The sequence below is a fragment of the Balaenoptera physalus genome (genome assembly GCF_965194825.1).
Source record: "Balaenoptera physalus genome assembly, chromosome: 19".
Lineage (NCBI taxonomy): Eukaryota > Metazoa > Chordata > Mammalia > Artiodactyla > Balaenopteridae > Balaenoptera > Balaenoptera physalus.
Window position 1 is genome coordinate 47,034,932 of NC_138900.1, and position 24,553 is coordinate 47,059,484.

General features: G+C 42.3%; 1 protein-coding gene and 1 long non-coding RNA gene across 2 annotated transcripts in view; one reads left to right on the forward strand and one right to left on the reverse strand.

Moving 5' to 3' along the window:
* Positions 1-24,553, reverse strand: part of CDH11 (cadherin 11) — a 142,470-nt gene that overhangs the window by 87,106 nt on the left and 30,811 nt on the right. The gene's annotated exons all lie outside the window — the stretch shown is intronic.
* Positions 849-23,951, forward strand: LOC309649484. Its single transcript, XR_014257136.1, has 2 exons — positions 849-13,082; positions 14,194-23,951. It is a non-coding gene; the product is annotated as an uncharacterized lncRNA (long non-coding RNA).

The following is a 24,553-nucleotide window of genomic DNA, read 5'->3' on the forward strand; positions in this document are numbered from 1 at the left end:
ATTACCGCACAATACCTGATGGCCAATGGACAGTCAGGAGGCGCAGGCAGCAGCTGAATCCGGCATTGTCCGGGCCCGATAAAAAGATTAGAAGCCCTGAAAAGCCGGGGAGCGGGATCTCACAGCTCTTTTGCTGGGCCCTGAAAGGCCCATTGTGCTGTCACCATAAATTCTGGGTTCCCCGGGCACTTGACAACTGAAGCCAGTGACAATAGAATTCTTGTGTCCAACAAAACACTCCTTGTCCAGTGTCAGTCTTATCAGCCGCATTTACAAATGTCTTTCGTTGTACCCAAATAATTCCCTATTAGAAGGGCTATTGGGAGCAGAACTAAATAAATATTCACAGCCTTTGTAATATCTTTGGGAAATGAATAAACAAACAGTCATCTAGCATATGAGCAAACCTCCTGCTACTCTACATTTTATCCCTATTTCTCGCCTAAATGATGGAGTTTCGCTTTCTCTCCTTTAACATATTAACACTTGCAATACTGGGAGCTCCAGTTTTATTTGTCACCCACTACATATCCCCAATATATATAGCCTTGGTGCCTGTACGTGCATTTTTCTTTTAATTAATCTTCCCAGCAGCACTGGGCGGGGCTTGTTTTATTCCGTTCCTACCTCCTAAAAGAGAAGGGAATTAAACCTCAGAGAAGTTAAATAACTTGCCCAAGATAACAAAGCTAATTAGCAGCAGAATGGGAATGCAAATCTAAATTTCCCATGCTTCCAAAGATCTGCCTTCCCACTTTGCCATGATGATTTCTCTACTGAATAATAAAGGAATTCAACATCAGAAAAGGGGGGAAAAGCTAAACACATCCTCTATAAAAATCTGGATAAAAAAGGAATTCAACATCAGAAAAGGGGGAAAAGCTAAACACATCCACTATAAAAATCACACACACACTTAAGTCTATTTATATTGTTATAGAACCCGGGAACACTTAGAATAGAAGGAAAATAAAAAGCCTTTCTCCAAGAGAGTATATTTTATTTTTGCCCTAAAATAGCAGCAATTTTACTTTTTATTTATTTATATTTTTGGTGGGAGGGGGGTAAGGAGGAGGTGGCAAGCAAATAAAAATAAATATAACCCAACTTCAGGAGAATTTCTGGGATATCTACTGGGTCATTTGGAAAACTTTCAGAAAGAATTGCTGGAGTCAACAAAGCAAGTAGGACACACACAATCACATCTGTTCTGGAACAGTATTTACCTCTGCCATAGTTTATTTAGCTTATTTGTCTCCTTGCCGTGAATGAACAAATAGCTCAACATTTGACAGTAATGCACAGGACAAGACAGAAAGTTCCTTCTGGTAGGAGCCACCTACTTCTTAGAAGGACAGCAATCTTTACGTAAAGAATTTGGGAATATTTAAACTCTAAATGGTTCCCTACCAGGTCAGGAAATGCCCGCACTGGACGATGGAGCTCACGCATTTCTCGCTTGTCTGTCCTGGCCTCACCTCCTGCCCAGGTAAGACCTGCTGTTCCCTGAGCCCGGCAGGCTAAGCACCTCTGCTCCTCCCTGCACATACTGTTCCCTCAGCTGAATTCTCCTCCCGTTCACTGTTGGTATAACTGTGCTGGAACTTTACCCTGCTCCCTGTGGTGGACTCGAGGGCTTCCAGATTCCGTCAGAACTCCATATTACGTCTTGATTTCTCCCACGGGTAGAGTTCTTTGTTATTATGGCTGTCTGCCCCTTCCAACATTGCATCCAAGGAAGCTTTGAGCTCCTTGAAGACAGAAATCACATCTTATACTCATTTTTGTCTGGCCTGGGTCAGCCTGCTCACCCTCTAAAGGGCTTGGCCTATTGGAGAAATAGAGAAATGGTAGAGGTGAAACAGAGAACCACCATAAAAATGTATTTGTAAAATTTTGAAACACTGAAAATCTATTGCCTTTTTATCTACTTGATGTCAAATGACAGATGAAATTCGTAATTTTTTCAAAGGGCTATAATAATATACTCACTTGGCCCATATTATTCAGCCTTGATAAAAGTAATATGGAGCTGTCCGCTTTGTTTTTTAAAATAGTTAAGATCGGTAAAATAGACTATCATTTTGTAAGCAACTGGCTATTAACAAGACTGGGTAACCAATAGGTACTTCCTGAGTGACTGACAGTAAATCCATGTGTTTGTACATGTACTGAGTTTGAAAAAGTGTGATCGATATTTCCCAAATACCTCTGATGCCAAGTGAAGCATTTAATCATCTCTGAGGACTTAAGGGCATGATTATAGTCACGTACATGTGATGCTAACTCTTTCAGCTCTTCAACACCCCCAGGAGCTGCGTGTCATGTAGACACAACTTAATCCAAACAGGTGAGATGATTTCTAACATTTACTGAGAGTTTGCAATGTGCCAGGTCCTGGGCTAAGTCCTTTCCTATAATATATAATTTAATCCTATAACAATCTGATACATTAAGTACTATGATTAGATTTCATAACTAAGAAATTGAGGCACAGAAATGTTGAATAAAGTTGCCCTCATTCACAAAGCCACTAAACGGGGAAGCCAGGACACAGGCAGCTTGAATCTATAGCAATTCATCCAACAGCTACACTCAACTATTTTCTCCAGACATAAATTAGGGCACTAATTTAGGGAAATAGTCCAATGATTAAAAAAAAAAAAAAGATCAAGGAATGCACACTTTACCAGGCCAGAGAGAGACAGAGAGAGAGGGAGAGGGAGAGAGGAAGAGAGAGAAAGAGAGAGAGAGAGAGAGAGCAAACATTGATGAAGCACCACCCCCAAATGAAATGATAACAGCAAAGACCTCTGACTATGACCCAAGGCCTGAAACAGTATCTCTAGTGTTTCATCAAATCTGAGCAACTTCCATACAACCAAGAAAGCCACTTATTTGCAACTCTTCATATTCACAAAGTCAGGGGAGTATTTACACACACACACACACACACACACGCACGCACGCACACACACACTGCAGACTTGATGCTATGTGTTAGAAATAGTCACGGCCTCCTACTATCTTCTCATAGTAAAAAGAGTAAGCTGCACTGGCCATAGCAATGAGACTGATTTATGGTATAATAGGAGGGGGTTCTCTCTGAGGCCATTACACTCAGAAAGCAACAGGCTTCTCAAAATTACGTGGGACTGTCCTTTTGCAATGTGAAATTAAATTAAGAAAAATAAAATGTCATTTTGTTATTTATCTCTTCTTAGACACTTACTCTGAAGATACAAGCTGTACAAATTCAAATTGTCTACAAGCTCCACAAGGGCAAGAAGCATGAATGTTTTCTTGCTTACTGTAAATCAGGTGGAGAGAGGCACAAACTAATGCTCCCAAATAGCTTCTGAACAAATGATCCAGTATGAGTCCCTAATACCAAAGTCCCACCTGTGTACAGGTGCCAATGAAGGCCCACACTAGGTGGTGACTTGAAATTTTCTCCAGGAACAAATACGAATTTGGCCATAGAGAGGCTGATGCAAGCCAGCAAGCGAGTCTAGCAGGCGCTCTGCATCCTTATCACACCTCATTAAGTACACTGGATTCATTCAGGTTCAGCAGGGGAAGGGGGCCATTAAAATGTTTCAGCTATAGTTTGCTGCACTTTATTGGTGGAATAGTATTCTCTACTTGTATGAACCAATTTTGACATTCTTAAAGATCTTGGGAAAAATCACATGCCAATGTCAAGAATCTAATATCCTCGTAGGAAGCTTTATCTAGGCTGTTCCCCCTGGACTCTCCTCCCAGGCAGATGTACACACCCACACACCCTCCCCCCCCCCACACACACCCACACACCCACACCCACACACACCATCATCCCTTTCTTTCTTTTCATCTTTAAAAAAAATTTTCAAATGATTACAAGTGAAGTCCATTTTTACCAATTTCAATGATAAGAACGGAAAATGAAGAGAAAAGTGGCATTGTCCACAGTTGTGTAGAGTTGGGTCATCTTATTAGACTGGGTTTGGATCATTAGTGTGGAAGTGACAGGCAAATGGTCCTATTTGTACTCAAATCAGAAGCTCTGTGAGGTCCTCCACTGCAATATCCACTTATTAAATCTCTGTCTTAAGGCTTCAGCCAAGAAAACCAGGCTGAATTTTGAAACAGGTTTTCAAAATTCAGCCTGGGCTGGATATCTGGCTTTGATATCTGGGCTTTGATATCTGTAGCTGTGTGAAACTGTAAGTGTGTAAGTTACACACATACACTATTAACATGTTGATCACTTATTTCTTAAAATATTTAAACCACATTCCTTATCCAGCAACTTATACAAAATTTTGACCCTGGGGACAGGGCTGGACTTGATGGTCAGTAAGGTCCTTTCCTATTCTGAGTCTACAGAATTCTGTAATTGAAAAAATCAGTTCCCCAGCTAAAAGCAGCCCAACTCCTTCCAGCAGGGTTCTGACCACAGTTGGGAAAATAGTGAGCTAGAAGATCTCTAGGATCTTTCCCTCTCTAATAGTCATTATGAGTTTGTGTTTTCATGGGGCAAACCTGGTATCATGATGAAGCCATCTTTAAGAGGACACTGCCTGTGCAGGAGATCATGAGGGCAAGCAAAGTCTTCCTTTAGCTCTTGGGGAGACGTGTAAACACAGCCAGGTTTCACGGTCCCTGACAAGATGGTCTGGTCACCTTGCAGAAAGCCAGAAGACCCTGTCCAGGAGCCAAACCAAGTGGGCGTGTCACCCAGCAAGCAGGAAGAGAGCAGGGGGCCACACTGTGGATTAGACAGACCCTGGCAGGAAGCACAGCCTCTGCTGGGTGTGAACTCAGTCCTGCCTGTTCCCAATATGGGGCCTGACTCCTGACCGGCTCCGTGACTTAGGACTGTTTCCTTACCTGTAAAACGGGCACTATAACACCCCACAGAGCCCCTGGTGGTGAGGACAAATGAGATAATACATGTAAAGTATACTACTGTTTCTGGCACAAATTAATCGTTCATTAAATATTCGTCAGCATCCTCATGATCAAAAATTTATCGCTTTTCTGTTATACAGACTCTATATAAAGACATACAAGAAATAGTGCAATGCCTGACACAATAGGGGCCCAACAAATTACTACTATTATTATTGGCATTAAATGACAATGAATCAGGAAGCAGAGAAGTACCTTTTCAATTACCTTTCAATCCTGATCTCAGCAAAGGGAATGTCTCCATTCGCAGTGATTCCTGAGCAAATCTCTCTTTTAACAGAAAAGGCAGTCTCAGGCTCAGAGTAGACTCAACTATATAGTTTCCTTTTAATTTTATCTATTTGGGGGTTACCTTCTATTTATGATAAGAGGTACTAGTTTGCCATCAATGATAATGATATAATTTTCTTTCAAAATATTTAAGGGAAGCAGAATGAGTCAAAAGAAAATATTAAGTAAATAACAGTGTGGGTGGTACCCAGATACTGTGAAGACAAACATGAATGACTGAAGGAGGGGGACACTGATCCCTCACGCGGCAGTTATTTCACGGAAGGAGAGATCGAGGCCCCGAGTGGGAAGTGGGTAAGGAGCGGGGTCCACAGAGACCCTGCCCCAGACATCCCACAGGTTCTCTGCAGGATCCTCATCAATACCCAGTGTCAGATCATATGTGTGAGGGGAATGACCTTGGTTCTCTTCCAAGGGCAGAGGCAGAATGACAGGAAGAGACAAATGTCAGTCCCCACCTGGTGGTGGAGGTGAGAGCAGCGTCTAGAAATCTCCAGGAATCTAGGTCTTGCTGGAGAAGAAGCTAGGTTGAAAACTCACTGGGCACAGAACCCACCCTGCCTCTCTCTACAATTCATGTCATGCTTTTTACGCACATCCCATTTTATTCCAAAGGGAATTTAAGGCTGCCTGCAAAGACGCATATAGCACAGAAAACATATAGTATTGCTTTACATAACAAAAGTGAGAAAAGGAGAGATGACAGCATAAAATAATTTGAACCAAGGTTCACAGGCAGAGCTCTGGCTAAGAAGTCATACACTTGGCAGGGCTGCGTCACACAAAGGGACAGGAAAACACCATCAGGTGCAAGACCACGTGCCCATGAAGGGAGAACTGGTCCTCAGTTAGATCACAGCCATTCCAGATACTGATGCCAGACAGTTATTTATCCCATTGGTTCTCACACAGATGACCCTGCCTTAGGCAACGAGCAATATCCTGAGAGTAAACATAATGGAACTAGAATTATTTGGCAGCGCCGGCACATGGAGGACACTCAGAGTCTCTAGCAGGTAAGGGAAGGAGGGGGTTGGGGGAGGATGCAGGCAGCATCTTTCTCGCAGGAGGACTTGAGAGCCAGTCCATCCTCCACACGCTGCTACGTGCTCACTCTACACCACGAGTCTGCTTGCGCCACTCCTGATTTCAAAGCATCGAATGTCTCCTTGGGTTGGCCTCTTCTGTTTTTAACAACAAGCAAGCCTGCTTTGTTCTAGGTCCTGTGCTTACATGGATTGTCACATTAATTTGAAAATGGAGAAACATAAAACAGAGAGGCTGAGTTAATGTACCCCAGTCTCCCAGCTTATAACGCTTCAAACCCAGGCAATCTGACTCCAGGGCTTCCATACTCACCTCACCCTGACCCCCAGGGAAGGCCCTTCATGACCGAGCTGAGCCGGCCTTCAGCTTCACCTGGGGCAGCTCCTTCCAGGAACTGATCTTTTTTTGCTCAACTTACCGTATGATCTCACTCTTCCCTACCTTTGCTCCCGCTTTTGCCTTACACAGAATGCATTTTCATCTTTTCATCTTTATAAACTTCTTGTCCTCCAAGGCCCTAACAAAATGATTGCCTTCTGATAGTTCACCTTCCTTTCCCGACTTTGCACCCACAGCTCTTCACAGCATCGTCCCTACCAACCATTCAACCTGTCCGTCAGTGTTTCTTGAGTATTTACTCTGTGCCAGATCCTGCTCAAGACCCTAGAGTACAAACATCACAGCTGCTATTTCTGCAGAGCTTTCACCCAGTGGCAGAGTTAGGAAGTGAACAGAAAACTAAACAGCAAACAATTAGTGACGAATGACACAGAAAATTTTAAATGGTTTTAATCTTAGGATCCCTTTAAATCAGCTGTGATGCTCAATCAGTATTTGATGGAATGAGAGGCAATACCTACTGCTTACAATCTTTATCAGCCATTCTGGCCTTAGGTCCTAGGATACCTCATTGTTTTAGGGAATAATTACATTTGTCTGCCACCCCCAGTCCCTGTGAGATTAATGAAGAGTGGAAGCTCTGTTGTCTGCGTTAATTATAGCTCCTATAGCACCCACTGCATGATTATCTGAATTTGCTACAAAACTTAAACACAGAGATGCAGACTTGAAGTTTGAGGGACATCAGAAATCACGGGATGTAAGGGCAAAATGGAAACTCAGTGGTGATCTAATCCAGTGATTCTATTAATTGTGTTTAGCAGAGACTGGGTAATTCCCAGATACCCCAAAGGCTACTGCAGGCTATGGTGGGTGAGGGCAGTATGGGTGGAGGGTTCTGGGATCCCCACATCTTTCTCCTTTCTTCTATTTAATTCACACAGGCTCTGTTTTGTCCATTTTATACATAGCAGGGTTGGGAGTAAGATTTTATTCACAAAAATCTGCATGAAATTCACAGAATCAAGAGGGAAAAAATAGAAATAATGAATCCAGGAGTTAAATGACTCCTTGGAATTTTTACACAACCTCATGCTGAGTGGATGTGCATGTTTAGATAGGGACAGATGTACACAACAACAGACAGATGACTAGATAGAGAGAACACATATGTGAACAGGTGACATATTACATAGGAAGTGGGGGTGGGCACAAGGGAGTGGAAAGAGGAGGGTATTACAACAGTAATGGGATGTACACTGAAGGGAGGGAGAGGTCTTCCTAGCCCCACTGTTCCATCACTAGAACAATGCCTTCTCCACAGCTCTCACCATTCATTCATTTATTCTTTCTTTCACTGATTCAATAATTACAGATTGAGTAGTTCTATGTGCCAGTTTCTTTGCAGAGATAAACACACAGAATTGGGGGCCAAGTTAAGGTGAGACAGAAAGGTAGGGGGAGGGAAGGAGGATGGAAGGAAGGATGGATCTGATAACTGCAAGGTGAGTGGGGGTCCTGACATTCCCTGCCTTCCCTCTCATGCCCGACACACGGGGACAAATGGCTCATCCAACGCAAACACAGAGTTACAGAGGAGGCAGGCGGGTGAGAAGAATGAAGAGAGCTCCCCAAATAAGACACGACGAAAGGAAAGGAGAGGAAAGATGACAGCATGCTTGGATCTATTAGACTGTCTATTTTTAGTGGCCTAAGGAAGATCCTCTCCAGTGACCTTGCCGAATTACGACACAAACAGAATTAGTGAAAGCGCTCCCAACCTTCTCTTCCAAGTCAGCTCGTCACCAGATCACTTCTGCAGCCTCATCCCCTAAAGCCCCATAACTTCCTCTAAGGACTAATCCTTACAGGTTTTTGACCTGAGCATGAGCAGGTGGATTTACTTCAACCGTTTTCTGCCTTTCTGATTGTTTTTCCTGAAGAAGTTTAAAGACCAGGTTAGCTTTCCTAAGTACTTAGCTTTCAATGATTATTGCTTTGGTTGTTTTGCCTGCCAGTTAAATGCTACCCATTTTCAGAAATGAGGAAAATGCTCCTGGCAATTAGGAAAGATGCTTGCTTTTAAAGGCATCTTAACTATCTGAATTATTAAAAATAGAAAAAGGACCAAAAAAATTCTGGTATTGACCAATTCTAGGCTTCTCTATGCATGTTTCAACTGTTCTTTTTTTTTTTTTTTCATTAAGGAAACAGAGCATTTGAGCTTTAACAAGCTGGTGGATATGGAATAACTGACTTGAAGTACAGCACCTTCTAGGTATTGCAAATCTTTTCTAATCCCGTTTTATTTCACCCAGATTCCCAATAAGAATTACGTCTTTCTATTCACATAAAGCCAAAATTGCCTTCTTGTAATAGGACAATTTTTAAGTAAGACACAGTATACACCCTGCATGAAATAGCAGTCCTTCCCCAAAGCTGAAATTATGTGAATTGTAAAGCAATGTGGAAGAACATGTTGGGCTATTTCAATGTGGTTCATTATGAAACACAGTCTTTACTCCAATTATGATGATGTAAAAATATTCCTGACTAAGTTGAGTACTGGAAGGGAGGAGAAAAATAAGGACAATTTATGAGTCAGAGTGAATGAACCATGGGTGTTTTTTTCCCTCTCTTCCTCATTTCTTTATAATTTTTAAAAATATTATCTGTCCTAGACATAAATTTGTAATTTTGTAGTCTCATCATGCAACTCGAAGTGTCTCTCTTGAAAGGAAGGTATGTGAGCTGGCCACACCCAACGTGAACTAGTGGTCTAATAACTGAGATCCCTCTATCAATTTCCCATACAGCCAAAAAAAAAAAAAACCCAAAAAAACAAAAAACAAAACCTATTCTGTCAAGAGGTACCAAAAGAACCAGCCAATTTATTCCAAAATAGAAACAGGAAAATAGTTTACGATACTAAATGACTGAATCATCGAAGTGTCAAATTAAATACTGATACCATCAATTTGATTCTAGAGCACCCCGTGGTATAGAAGAATCCAAGAAGGGAGGTCAGCAACTACCAAAAAGATAGCACGAGAGGATTATCCCTGGAGGCCCCCCTTCATTTCATCCAGTTCATTCATCCAACACACACCTGCTGACATCCCAGGGTGGACGTGGGAATATGCTGGAGACTGGGGACAAAGGGGTGGACAAAATTAGACCTTGCGCTTAATGAGCTTGCATCATCCTCTAATTTTGGCTGCTCTAGCCTCACGCCTGGATAGAATTACCCAGAAGATATCTTGAGATGTGCCACCTAGCTCAGAATAAATTAGCCAGTAACAAGGAAATGTGCTGTGATCAACACAACTGGCCTGCACATCAGGGGTGCTGAGTTCAAGCTCAGACTCTGACACTGTGTGACCATGGGCAAGCCCCTTTGCTACTCAGCTTCCCCATCTAAGCAATCAGGAGGTGAGTAAGTTGAATGTCTTAGGAAACTTGCAGCTCCATTTATTCTATGAGGCAACAGACTCATTTGTACTTAGGGTTTTCAGAGACTTCAAACTAAACTATAAACAGAGACTTCAAACAATCATGTATTATATATTTGAAAGTTGCAAAGAGAGTAGATCTTAAAAGTTCTCATCACAAGAACAAAAATTTGTAACTATGTGAGGTGATTGATGTTAATTAAGTGTGGTAATCATTTTGCAATGTATACATATATCAAATCATTATATTGTACACCTTGGACTAGTACAATGTTATATGTCAATTATATCTCAGTAAAACTGAGGGGAAAACCCTAAACTAGAAGCAGTAGAACATGGAGAAAACGTAGGTCACTCTCCTACCCACAAAAGCAAACACCTACCCAGCAGAAAAGAAAAGGAAGGAATTCAGGGAGTTGGTGACTGTAATATCCATGGGAAAGTTTTAGAGTATTATAATCCTGAGTTCAAATCTTCTGCCTTGTAATTAAATGTGTGACCTGGAGCTAATGACTCAACTCTGTAACTCTTGTCAGTTTCCTCACGTGAAAAGTGGTGTGTCTCTAATGCCTAACTCACCGGGTCGCTCTGAGCAGGTACAGAGGTGATACACTCGAGGCACTCGGCACCACTCCAAACACACAGAGGGTGCTCAATAAATTTCATCCAAATTAAAATGATGAGTTAACAGGAATATTATATATTGGAAACTCCCACTAAGACTCCCGCTAATCTTGTTCACTTTTCTATCCCCAGCACCTGGCATAGGTCAGCCATATGGAAGGTGCTTGGTAAGTAAATAAATGTTAACTCTGATTAACTCATACTGATCGGAAACTCTGATTGACAATTATGTATATATGATTAATTAAAAATGAGAACACAGATTGGTTATTACTTTATAAATGCAGTTTGTTAGGGGGAAGTATCTTTCAAAATGCATGATAAAATGGTGTTGAAAAGGTCAGACACCGGGATACACCGACAAAACCAACATCCCATGTGGCTTCTGAGATCAGCAGAGGCAGAAGCCAAAAGGCATGAGTCAGGGACCAGTTGGAAGCATGTGCTGTCCCAGTAACTGTCCCGAATGAGCTCTTCATTCATTGAACAAACAGTTCAAAAGGTCCTTTGAGTAACTCCGTGGTGCCCTTTGGCAGAAGAGAGGCAAACAGAGCTGACACCAAGAGCAGAAAATGTAAGCACCCGGGCTTGAGAGAAGGTGCTCCAAGTAGAAAATGAAAGGAGATGGACGCAGGGAAAACAGCAAGCCCTTTAACTATTCTTCTATACAAAGCAACAGGACTGCTGTCCAAAAGCAAAATCCCAACATAGCAATGGAAAACGCCAGCCTTCATTCAGGCAGCTGCACAACACACACACACACACACACACCCCACACACACCTGGATGTACATGCATCCACACTCATGAATACATATATGTATCCACATGCAGAAATACACACCCCAAGGAGGTAGAAAGGACTCTAAAATAAGAGTCCACTTTGAATCACAGTGAACCAGCCGTTATGATCCATTTATTATGATGAGTAAAGGGGAACGTAGTGGCTCCCTGTAAGTAGGTCAGGCACCAATTGGTAGTCAACTCCACAGACCCAGGAAGATTTAATGAGGAGGAGACCAGACAAAGACAGAGATGGAAAGAGCGCCCCAAGTGCATGTCCCCAGGCACCACAATCTGGCAACAGGGCCCAGCCCACGCCAGTTCTCTCAAAGCTGGGCCAAAACAAACTTTTGGAAACTCCTAACATAGGATCAACAGTCCAGGCTGAGCCTTGAGCCTTGGCTCTGGCAGCAGCAACGCCCAAGCCAGAATTACAAACAAACCCTGAATCATATGGGGGTCAGGACGTGAGTAGCAGGTACAGAAATAGCGCACAGCATAAAGAGAGGTACGGAGGGGACAGCTGCAACAGTGTGGGCAAGGCATAGATAAAACGGCACTGAGCTTGTGTCCACAAAAGCCAGTTCCCTTTGCTGGGATCTCTGTGCCACTATTCCTGTCCCTCATCCAGGCTGGCCAGTGTCGCTGGCACCTTCCCCCCCGGGCTAGCAGATGGAGAGGCCAGGCGCGTTAAATCCAGTGCCTACTCACTCCACCATCACGAAGGTCACCGAGCAGCAGTTGGCCACCTAGAGTCTTCCTTGAGAGGCAGGATCCGGCGGTGACAATGCCATCTCCAAGGCACCTTCCCTCCTCGATCTTAGGACACCTCCTGTGGGGACACCAAAGTCTGCAGGGCCATGAGAGGGTGCAGCCCAGCTTTGTACTGGACAGCCCAGAGAGGCAGCCTCCCAGGACAGCCAGAGAGGCGGCCCCGATCCCTGGCACTGCTGGCAGCCCTGAGAATGAGCCACTGTGGCGAGACACACACCCACTGCTAATGAGTTCCACACAGACACCAGCCGGAGAGGCGAGAGCAGGGGCTGCAGCAGAAGCAAAGACGGGGCGGGGCAGGGCCACATGGGGCCCACTTGGGCTCATAGATGCTGCCAGCATAGCAAGGAGGACCCTGAAATATTTGTCCTCCCTCCAACTAAAAAGCGTCTTCTCCCCAACCCACTCCTGGCTTAATTAAAAAGAAAATGGCAGCCAAAATTTTATGGACATTTTTAAAAGGCAACTACTATCGTCTATTACTCTCATTTCATTGTTTTATTAAAGAGCATTTTAACATAAAAAAATGTAAAAAGGGACATTTTCAAAATAAAAAGACACTTGGCAACCTAATACTTGCACACTGAAGGAAAAAAAGTGTGCATAAATTTGCTTTAGAACTTTGAATACCATGTAAATTCATTTTTCATGATTTTATTTGTAGATTTGTAAAGCAGTAAAGAGAGCAGTCTCTGGAGCGAGTTGCCTGGATCTGAATTCGACCTCCGGTAGTTACTACTAACTGGACAACCTAAGACAAGCTACCTAACTTCTGTATCCCTCCATCTCCTCATCTCTAAAGTGGAGATAAAAACAGTACCTCCCTCCTAGGGTTCTTGTAAAAATTAAATAAGTTCATTCATGTAACGCACTTAGCATACAGCAGGGCCTCGATAAACGTTACCTACTTACTTTGATCATTATCATCATCATTAGTATGACCTATGTTTGGCAGTCGAACTGAACTTGGAACTTAAATGTTCAGGTTATAATGGTACATTCTTTGTGTATAATTACAGTTATGGAAAATCCAATAATATAGAGGTATGCAGACCAAAATAGAAACAACTCATTCAATGCAATTTCTCTTGCTGAAAATTCAGACTATCTAGAGAAAACAAGAAATCAAAGCTGCCAGACCTTCTCTAACCTTTTCTCCTGCCCTCTCCCCCAAGGATCCAGAAAGGAGAATACTGCAGATGTCCAGCTACCTTTAAAATTTTTTAAAAACATTTTTAAAATATTGCATTAAATAATTGCTCATGTTGATCACTGCATTTTTGGACACTCAAATTTTAGACCCTGCTGAGTGACTCCCTCACTTCATCCTGGCCCTGGCCTTGTCTGGGCGGTACTGGGCAAGTCACCTGGGGACAGTAGTAGAATGTAGTTCTGCTCCAGCAGGTGTGGGCGAGGGGGCCGAGGCCCTGCGTATCTAATAAGAGCCCAGGTGATGGATGTGATGCTGCTGAGGCTTGGGTCACTGGGGAAAGGAAGTAAACACCTGAGCTTCATTTTGGTGTGTCTCTTTGATGTCGTGGTCGTTTTCAGACAACTTGGAAATTCTTTCATTATTCATGGGAACCGCTGTTGTTAAATCTGCTGCTAAGTCCTTGGACCCAGAGGCAGGGAACATTCGTTGTTTTGTTTTGTTCTAAATCAAACAAATAGAATAAAGCAAATACCCATTGACTTCTGGTGACTGCCCTTTGGGGAGTTCATTTAACTTTCTATTTCCCTTGTTCCTCTGCCTGGCTGTGGAAGCAGGGACAGGAATGTCACAAAGGACAGGATGGGGCTGTGCATCAGTTAGCACTGCAAAAACACCCAGGCTCCATAGGGAATAAGTTGCTGATGACAGTAATAAAACAGCACTAGTTCGACATGCCCAAATTAACTCTTTCACTGCCCTTCAATAAAATTCCAGGGAGGAGCAAGAATGCAGGTGCTTTGGACGTAGCAACCTGGGGTCCAGGTGACGGTTCCTTCACATATTAGCTGTGTGACCTCAGGCATGTGACTTAACCTCTCTGAACCTTCTTTTTTAAAATTTAGAATGTGATCCTAATGGTGTCTACCTTATAGGATTGTTGCTGTGAGATAATTCACATAGATTTATGTGCGATGCATGAAAAATAACATTACTTTTCCTGAAGTCCAAAAAAAGCACCCAAGCAGTTGAAGATTAATAAGAAGGTCCCATGGATGTACCCTTGTGTGTAATTTTCACCTCTGTTTCCAAGTCCAACCCTGTCTCAGAATATGTGTTCAGAATAGTATTTTTCTGTATAAGCCTTTCCTAATTGTTATACAGAATAATGCAAAACTTATTATGGTGATATTAAAGCATCTTCCATCCTTGGGTGGAAGAAATGGTTAATATATTTTTTATTAAAATGCATGTACCTGGAAATATCCTTTCAAAAGGAAGAAAGCACCCCTAAACACACACATACACACACACACACACACACACACACACACACACACTCACACACAAAGTTTACTGTTCTCCTCCCTCGCACCCCACACCCTCTAGCACAGAGCCCTGGGTCCTGCACATGGTGGATCCTGGCAAACATGAGCAGACTGATTTCACAGAAGGAAAAGCTTGTGTGTCTGGTGATCTGCTCATCTCTCCACCATTTGGGGGGTGTGTACTGCCAGACTGGTCTGCCAGCCTCACTAGACTAAAAGGATGGAGAAAAGAAGACTGGAAGAAATGGCTGTCAGCCATGCTTTTAATTTTCACCAAGGTCTGGGACAGAATATCAGACAAGCTTGCTTGTCTCTGAATGAGACATAGCAACTCAGGCCGAGGATTATAAGAATCCACATGTGACAGTGGCCACTCAGCAACACCGTCCAAAAGCCCTTACCCACTCTCCTGTGGGGGAGGGGGACTCTTCATCAAATCCTACTTATGGGACCATCTGTGCCCCTGCCCATGTCAACAAGCCCCTCGGCTCTCATTCAAGCATTGTTGCAAATTTCCCTCTTCTGGACACTATTGCTCCAGGCTGTGGGCCACTGCAAAGAACCTTTCTTCCTTCAGGGATTTCTCTGTCTGAACAGGATTTATGATGATCCTTTGGCAAGGATCTTTGAATCACTGGCTTTCACAGTATAGCTAAAAGGGTATTTCAGGAGAATCTACCACTAACAAGCAATACAGCCCTGCAGATTTATCTCTTTTGATGAAACGGGCACAGCCCGATGCTCCCAGGATACTGTCCCTGGACAAGGTGCTACTGCAAAGCCAGTGTAGACCACATGGCACTGAATGGACTAGCTGTGTCCCAAATAGCTGTGTGACCTTGAGGCAGCTGTTTAACCTCTCTGAACAAGCGGTCTCATCTATAAAATGGACATGATTGGGGACTGTCATGAAGGTTAAATTGTTGCTGTGAGATAATTCATATATATGTACTTTTTTATGATACACAAACAATAACATTACCTTTCCCAAAGTCCAAGAAAAGCACCCAAGAAGTTGAACATTAATAAGAAACTCCACTTGTTTGTAATTTTGGATATACACTTGTTTGTAATTTTCCCCTGTTGTAGTCGAGTGCCCGGTTTGTGGTGGGGCTCAGTACACAGTACCTAATATTTTTGGTAAGGGAGGTGTGCCGGGAAAGAAGGGGCATTGACTGACTGCCTAGAGCTCTGCCTTTGAGAAAGGCTATGAGTCCCTGATCCCAGGCAGGATGAGATTAGTACTCCTGTGCCTCTGAGAATTTGCCAACAAGCTGCCTTCCCCCTGGAGGTACAGTACTTGCGTTTCAGCTAGAGGAGCACAAATCCTGCCTCACCACTCCAGCACTTGTTAAGCTCAAATTTCGTTTGTACCAATTCTAGACAATTTTCTTTGATTTATCGCCTACAAACCCCTCTTCCAATTCCTGTATCCCGGCTTGAAAGGCATGGCTGTCTTTGCTTCTTCTTTTCTCTTTTACAGGGTGATGCCGACAGACAGAAAAAGAAAACCCTCCTTCTCTGGGGCTCACTGAGCTGCTTTTCCACCTGGAGAAGCCATCAATAACCTCCATCAATGGGTCACAGACTGAAAAAACGGAGGATGGGTGGAGAAAAAAAAAAAAAAAAGAGAGAAGAATAGCTCCCTCTGATCCAGCCCATCCTGGGAGAGTCTGGTATTTCTAATCCTGCAGACACTTGGAAAGAGAGCTCTGGTCAACCCCATTTTTTTAAGGGGCAACTAAGACTCGAGAGAGTCTAACCAATCTCCAACAGGCATCCAGGGAGTATCAGGAGCATAAATGGGACCCAGACCTGCCTGACTGCACATTCCGTACACCTTCCATAACACCACGTTACTTCTAAGTGGAAAAAAATATCCCGTAGGCTCTTATTCCTCAGCAAACACTCTATGCAAAGGTCACGAAGAAGTAAAGCCACCACAGGTGTAACTTCCGACTCTACCATTCCAACATATGAACACCTGAAAACCACTTAATCTCTTTAAATGTCAGTTTTCTTATCTGAGGAAAAAAATGGGTATAAGCATCTTTATTGATGATTACACAGGGGTAAAATGAGATAATGGAGCAAAGAGCCTGGCACGATACAGAAGCTCATTACATGTGTGTACTTCCTTTCTTGGCTCCAGAAGAAAATTGTTTTTTTTACCATAAGGCGCCTGTGGCAGAAAAGTGAAAATTTAATGTAAAGAGGATAATTAATAACAATGAAACTGAAGCTATTGCATAGGCTAATTATACATGTGGTACTCAAATGCAAAAACACAATGGCAACTGAGAAAAGAAAGGAAAAATAAAATTAGTAAATGCTACATCTCACCCACACAGTATCCTAACAAGTTTCTTGCAGTCAAGACAATGAAAAAGTGAATTATGAGGTACCTTAAAAGGAACTGTACAGGTTTTTACAATCAACACAACAAGCTTAAAGGAGGAAATCCTTTTAAATTAAGTCATTAGACAGCTATAGAACTCAGCAATATCAAGCTTCCCACATATTTGATGGGACAGATAAAACAGCTTTAACGTTATATAGTTCACTCTTCTATTCATCTTCAAGACTTTGCAGCATCGTACCTCTTCCTATCAAGGATAAAGCCTACTCTTCTCAAATATTTTCACTTCAATTTATGTTGGCCAGAAATGCATCTGTACGTTCTCTGTGTGCTTACCACCCATGTCCACATCATTCACAGGTATGGAAACACACAGACATTTAGTTCAAGTGTTTCTGAAGCAGAAGGTGGCAATTATGTTGATCCTCTGATTCTCGGACTATAATCACTTGCTTGAGAAACTCCCACCCCCCGGAGATGCATTATCACTGAAAACAAATTATGGCGTCGTCTGTTCATTCTTCTGGAAATCTCTTCCATGTCTATCCCTAGATATAAATATAGATATATATTCCGACAATATATAAAAGTCAAAGGAATCTCCCCAACACTGAGAGTGAAATCAAGGGAACTAAATCTGTGATGGTGTTTGTCTACAAGACTTCACAGTGTCTTGCCCTCACTCTGCTGTTTCCATGTGTAGAAAAACAATTCACAGACCCTGCTACGGAGTAAATATGAATATATTTATTGAGCTCAAAACCTCTGCCTTCTGCTTGAGACGTGATACATCAGTGTTCCTGGTGGCAGCAGGAGCATTTAATATATCAGTGGGGATAGAATACCTTCAGTATTAGCATCAGCAAAAGCACTGCAGTTGTCCCTTGGTATCTGAGGGGGACTGGTTCCAGGAACCCCACCTGCGGATACCAAAATCCATGGATGCTCAAGTCCCTTATATAAAATGGTGCAGATTTTGCATATAATCTACACACACCCTTCTATATACTTTAAATCATCTCTAGATTACTTATAATACCTAATATAATGTAAATGCTACGTAAATAGTTGCTGGCATGCAGCAAATTCACGTTTTGCTTTCTGGAACTTTCTGGAATTTTTTTCCAAGTATTTTTGATCTGCAGTTGTTTGAATCCGTGAATGCAGTGGATACAGAGGGCTAACTGTGTTTCATATTATGCTATTACCCTAATAAAGGGATAGAGAGTCCCCAGAGGAAACCATGGACTCTCCCATTGAAGTACAGTTGTAAAAAATCCCCTGTCACACTGGAAGAAACAGATATTTTCTTCAAGAACTTCCCAGAAACTTTATAGGATGGTGTTATCAGTCTCAAAATGTAAAGAATTCTAATCTAACAGACATTTTGATGAACAAGCCATCAAGCATTTGTCAGCTGCTGCTTCCTGCTGTACTTTGCACTAGAGATCATGAGGTAGGTAAGCAGTGAATGCTCCTGTGGTGGGATCCTAGAATCAGCCACTGAGAGGGAGTTCAGAGCCTCTTAGCACAGGGGAGAAAACTGAAGGAACAAAGCAAAACTATCAGTAATACCATTTGAGGAATCTGTGGCAGAGGCTAAATGAGAAGGCTCTGTGGCAGAAGCCCAGGGCTTCTGACTGCCTAATCACAAGCAAAGGGTTATCCAGCCACTCTTTGTCTCCAAAACTTAACAACAGTTTCAAAATGAACACCCATATGTGTATAAAAAGTGATATCACCCCATTCCAGCACGCCTGCATTTATTCCTAAACTAGGAGTGGTCTGAGTCATGAGAAGTTACAGAAGTAGCCAGCCTCATGAATTCTGATAAAGCCTTTCACGTGCAGGGGCATGGTGAATTCATTCAGGTAGGCACTATGACTGAGCATGCTCTGTTTCTGTTTTTGTTTTTTTTAAATCTTGAGAAAGATTATATTTCAAAGTTACAGTAATCAAAATAGTATTACTCTATTTTTGAGTAAATTTAAATTTAGACTTACCCTAACTAGTCAGTAACCCTTCTTTTCTTAGTTCTGCGTTTTGTTTCTTTTACTTTTTTTTTTTTTTTTTTTAACATCTTTATTGGAGTATAAGCATGCTCTGTTTACTAGGTGCTGGGGATACAATGGCATGTATGATAGGTCTCTTCACTGTCTGTACGAAGTCTACAATCTAAGTAGTGATCACTAATAGATAACCAGGAGGAAGGAACAGCTGCTATAGGAAGAGTTGCTCAGGAATAGCCTCTCCAACAGATTTATTGAAGGCTGGGAAGCCTTGAAGGACAGGGAAGAGTTAACAATGGGAAAAAAACAGTATTTTTAAGTATGGCAATTTTTTTCCTACCGTGGTTTTCTTTGGATTTTATCATAGAGAAAACACTGATTTTTTTACCCCCTCCCCAAGACATTTTCTGAAAAGCATTTATACATATATTTATATATATGCTTTTACTTTGATTTGTGTTATGAAATGTATCTTACTCTGTGTGTGTATGTGTGTCTTTCCCAATCAGCATTCAGCTGTGAGTCTTCCAGACTCTGTGATTATGTTTTGATGCTTAAACTCCTTAGCATGGCCTGAAAATGGAAACCCTTTTACAGCCTGGCATCTCTTACGTTTCTTGATTCAACTGAGCCCTGTGCCTTGCAAAGTGCATGGTCCAGTCACACCAGATCAATTTCATCCCTTCAACATGCCAGGTATGTTTATGCTTCTGTCATTTGCACAACACATGCTCCTGGAGGTCCCAAAATGAACTTCTTTCCCTTTTCCACAGGGCAAATTATGTCTCAGTCTTTAAAATCCATCTCTTTTCTCCAGCTTTCTCTGCCTGACTCATCAAGTGGAATTAAATGATCAATCTCCTGGAAACCTTTCTTTCCTTTGTGTAATTCTCGACTCACATTGCATTGTGATGATAATTCAGTTCTTAGGTTTTATTTATTGATATTTTAAAATTACCAGATAATGCATACTCAGTGTCAAAATTTTGAGAAATAAAATGTATAAATGAGAAAATAAACATTTCCTTCCACTATTTTCCCCTATTTTTAAACACAATTGAGATCTTTCTTCTACTGCACCTGACCTCACCACTGCTAAACATTCTTCGGGAACCCTCTTTTAACAGTAGTGTAATTGCCTGTCAGGATGGACAACAAATTATATAACCATTCAACCTCCTACTGTTGGGCTATTCAGTAGTTTTAATTTTTTCTTATTATAAGTAACAATGCAGCAAACTTAATTGTGCATTAATCTCTGTCCATATACCTGTGTATTCTCTTAGGAGGGATGCTTACAAGTAAAACTGCTGGGACAAGAGAGGTGATATTTTAAAGCTCTATGTATATATTGCAGATTATTCTCCAGAAAAGATGTTTTAATTAACACACCCACCAGTAGGGTGGAAATGGCCATTACACTCCTCTGTCCTGTCATGGTAGCAACTGCTCCACCCATATATTTTTGTAAAAGGTGTAAATGCATAGTTGCTTCAATTTCTCTTTCTTTGAATAGCAACACAGTTGAATTTTTCCTGTGTATGTGTGTGTATGTGTGTGTGTGTGTGTACAGTCACACATACAGTTCTGGGAACTGTATGATTAGGTCTTTCCCCTCCTTTCCATTGGGGTGATGGTATTTTTTTCTTATCCACTTGCAAGAGCTCTTTATTCAAATATTAAAATACTTGTTTAGATCATATTAGTTTTGAGTATGTCCCAGATTTGCTCTTTAGTCATAATTTTGCTTATGATATTTTTTAAAATAAATTTATTTATTTATTTATTATTTATTTTTGGCTGCATTGGGTCTTCGTTGCTGCATGCAGGCTTTCTCTAGTTGTGGCGAGCAGGGTCTACTCTTCGTTGCGGTGCGCGGGCTTCTCACTGCGGTGGCTTCTCTTGTTGCAGAGCACGGGCTCTAGGCGCACAGGCTTCAGTAGTTGTGGCACACGGGCTCAGTAGTTGTGGCTTGTGGGCTCTAGAGTGCAGGCTCAGTAGCTGTGGCGCACGGGCTTAGTTGCTCTGCGGCATGTGGGATCTTCCTGGACCAGGGCTTGAACCCCTGTCCCCTGCATTGGCAGGCGGATTCTTAACCACTGCGCCACCAGGGAAGTCTTCTTATGATGTTTTTGATGTACAAAAGTTGGCAGTTTAATTTGTCCATTCTTTGTGATTTTTTTTTTTCCTTTATGGTCGTTTCTTCACATGCCTGGCTCCCGGATGTACCATGACCTCCATTAGGACAGGTGTCCTACTTTATTCATCTTTGTATCTTCAGCACTTTATGAAATGGCAGAGCCCGGGATATAATCTGTCCTCCATAAATCCTTGCCAGATAGAATTGTATTGTATTTTCTTAGTAAAACTCATCTCTCAAATGATTTGCTTTTATATACGAAAATGCACATATATATAATTTTTATATATTGAATATATTTCATATTGGATAATACTGCAAATACACACCTCTCTGTATTCACTATTCTATTATTTCTCTTAAATACTTAAACTGATCCATCAAACTACATATCCTAAAAATTGATATGAAAATTTAATGGTATTGCAAAGATGAGCCACTCAGTATAATAGTAATGCTAGGATGGGTCACACAAGATAGGTAGGGAGAGTGGCCGCTATCGATTGCAATACAATAGAGCCGATCAAAATGGTGGATCACTTTGTCTATCAGAGTAGAATGTATCTGCTAGATCAAAACCCAGAACATCCCAAAGGGAGCCTGGGCATTTTTTTTTTTTTTTTTTTGTATTCTCCAAACCATAAAGGCATCGTATCACTCAAAAATCTTCACTCTGAATATATTCTGAAATAAAACTTGACTTCAAATAGCTGTATAGTTTACTAATGTGTTCTGAAATCAATTTGTGTTGAAAACGTAGATGTGACTTGTAGTGTGAACACAGAATGGGTTCAAGGAAATGTCACACAAAGTCCATGCAGCATTCCTGACAGGGAGGGGAACAAAGGAGAGAGAGGTGCTAATGACCCGCTCTGGTCCACGCACCACACCCAGCACTTGCCCAGTGTCGCTGCTTCCCATCTCAGTGGGAGTTCACCTAACAGTCTCTCCCCTTCCCACTTGGATGAGGTCCCACTCAGAGGCTGTGGACAGGAGATCCCCACCCCCTGGAGGAAACCACAGGGCTGCCTGTCCACCCACATCCTTTTCAAGAAGGCTCAGCTTCCTGGGCCATGCCAGCTTAAATTCCTTCCAGTGGCACCCTGACATCTGGCCAGGTTCCCAGCTCCACTGTCTGCCCAGGTGACAGCTAGGAAACTCACCCTTTAGCAGGTAATAGCTGTGTAGAAAGGAAGAGGCAGGGACATAGGCCTCACCCAGGGCGCTATGCTGCCAATAGGACTGTGTAGACCAGTGAGCCCCTCATCATAAGAGGGGGAAGAGTTGGCTAGAAAAAAGTGCTAGGCAGTGTCTGAGCACAGGTGAGGAGCATGCAAACCATACCACTAGGGACAGTCACAGAAACTGGACTGGACCTGACATTCTACTTTCCCCCAACATCCACACCCAAATCATGGCTCTGCTCCTTCTTGCCTCAGCCTTAATGTGAAATGAAAAGCCCAGATTTAACTGAATTTCAGGAAAAAGAAGCCCTCTCGGGAGAAAGAATTATTTGATAATAAACTTCTAGCATCATCTTCTTACATCCATTCATTTAGTCATTTATTCATCCATCCATTCATTCAAAGCTTAACACCCAATTATAGGCAGGATGCACAGTGGATAACAGAATGGATTTTAGCATCAGGAGGGTCTGAGTTTAGCCTAGAGTCAACCCACCATCAGCTTGGAAGTTTTGGACAGGCCGCTTAACTGTGGTAAACCTCATTTCCTTCACCTACCACACAGGATAGGGGCACTGCAGGGGGATCAAATGAGAAGGCACACAAGGGGCACACGTAGTAGAGCATGGCCCATAGTAAGTGTTCCTTAAACAGGAGATAGATACTTTTTTAATAGGAAAGAACACCGTATATTTGTAGTGAATGTGTCTCCCATGAGCACTGTTCCAAATGACTTGATCCTGAAAAACAGCTCTGTGAGATCTTACTTTTTCTATTTTGACAAGTAATACACTGAAGCCCCAGAACGTTGAGTGTCTCGCTTGAATTAGCCAGCAGCTACTTTTCAGATTTGGAGTTTGTGTCCAGTTTTGTCTCACTGCCAAGCCTGTGCTTTTTCCAAGGTACCAGGCTGCCTGGTTCAAATCTAGGCAGTGAGATGAAGGAAGAGGGAGAAACAGTCTTTCCTCACTTCCTAGTGAGAGAGGACATGGGAACCAATCACAACCAATGATTACGCCCAACATGATAAGTTTCATACTGAGCCTGAGCAGCACAGGAGCGCTGGCTGACCTTATGCGGTGATTGATGTCAGGGGGTCACACTGGTCCTGACTCATTTGATAAATTGGGTCTTAAAAGCTGAGAAGAGTGTGTCTAAATGGCAAGAATGGTAAAGGCTGGCTGTTAGGTGAAAGGCATTCCAGGAGAATGGAAAACCTGTATCATACTTTTCCCATTCAGACCATACTGGCACCCAAATTGTAGCTGAGGCAGGCTTCTCTTTATACAGATGTTCTCACAATTCAGTGGCTAGGGGATGATAGAATTGGCATGTCAACATCCTGCAACCCCTTACAAAGGATCTAGGCACTGGCATCAATGGTGGCTAGCATCACAAGAAGAGAAATTACAGACATTATGTGCCTCCTGGGGGAAGTACACACCACCACCTAGGAAGTAGTCTTAACAATGAATAAAATAAACACAAAAATTGAATCTGAATGTGGTTAAGACTGTCATCCAAGATCCAATTTTCATAAGATTAAGAGGACTGAGGGAAACTCTACAGCAATGGTTCTCAATTGGAGGCAATTTTAGCCCCAAGGTGCATTTGGCAGTGTCTGGAGATGTTTTTGGTTGTCACAACTGGCAAGGGGATGCTATTGGCATCTAGTGAGGAGAGCCCAGGAACGCTGCTAAACATCCTATAACGCATAGGACAACCCCCACAGGAAAGATTATCCTGCTCAAAATGTCAGTAATGCTGAGGCTGAGAAACCCTGTATTATAGGATTATTCCATTTCTTCAATGACAGGGAGTGATGGAAGCACTTACAGATTAAAATAAACTGGAAAGGACTATGTAAAGATAAAAAAAGAAAAACAGGCAAAATTAAATTATAGTGTCTGGGGATGCTCACATTGGCAATGAGAAGGTGATCACCATACAGGTCAGAAAAGTGGTCACGCTTATGCGGAGGGAATGTCCTGCATGTTTCTCCCTCCTCACAGGGATGGTGGCTTAGAGGTGCTCACCTTGGAACAATGCACTTAGCTGCACAATTGTCTTTGTGTTTTCTGTATTATATCTAACAAGAACAGAATTTAACATTATAT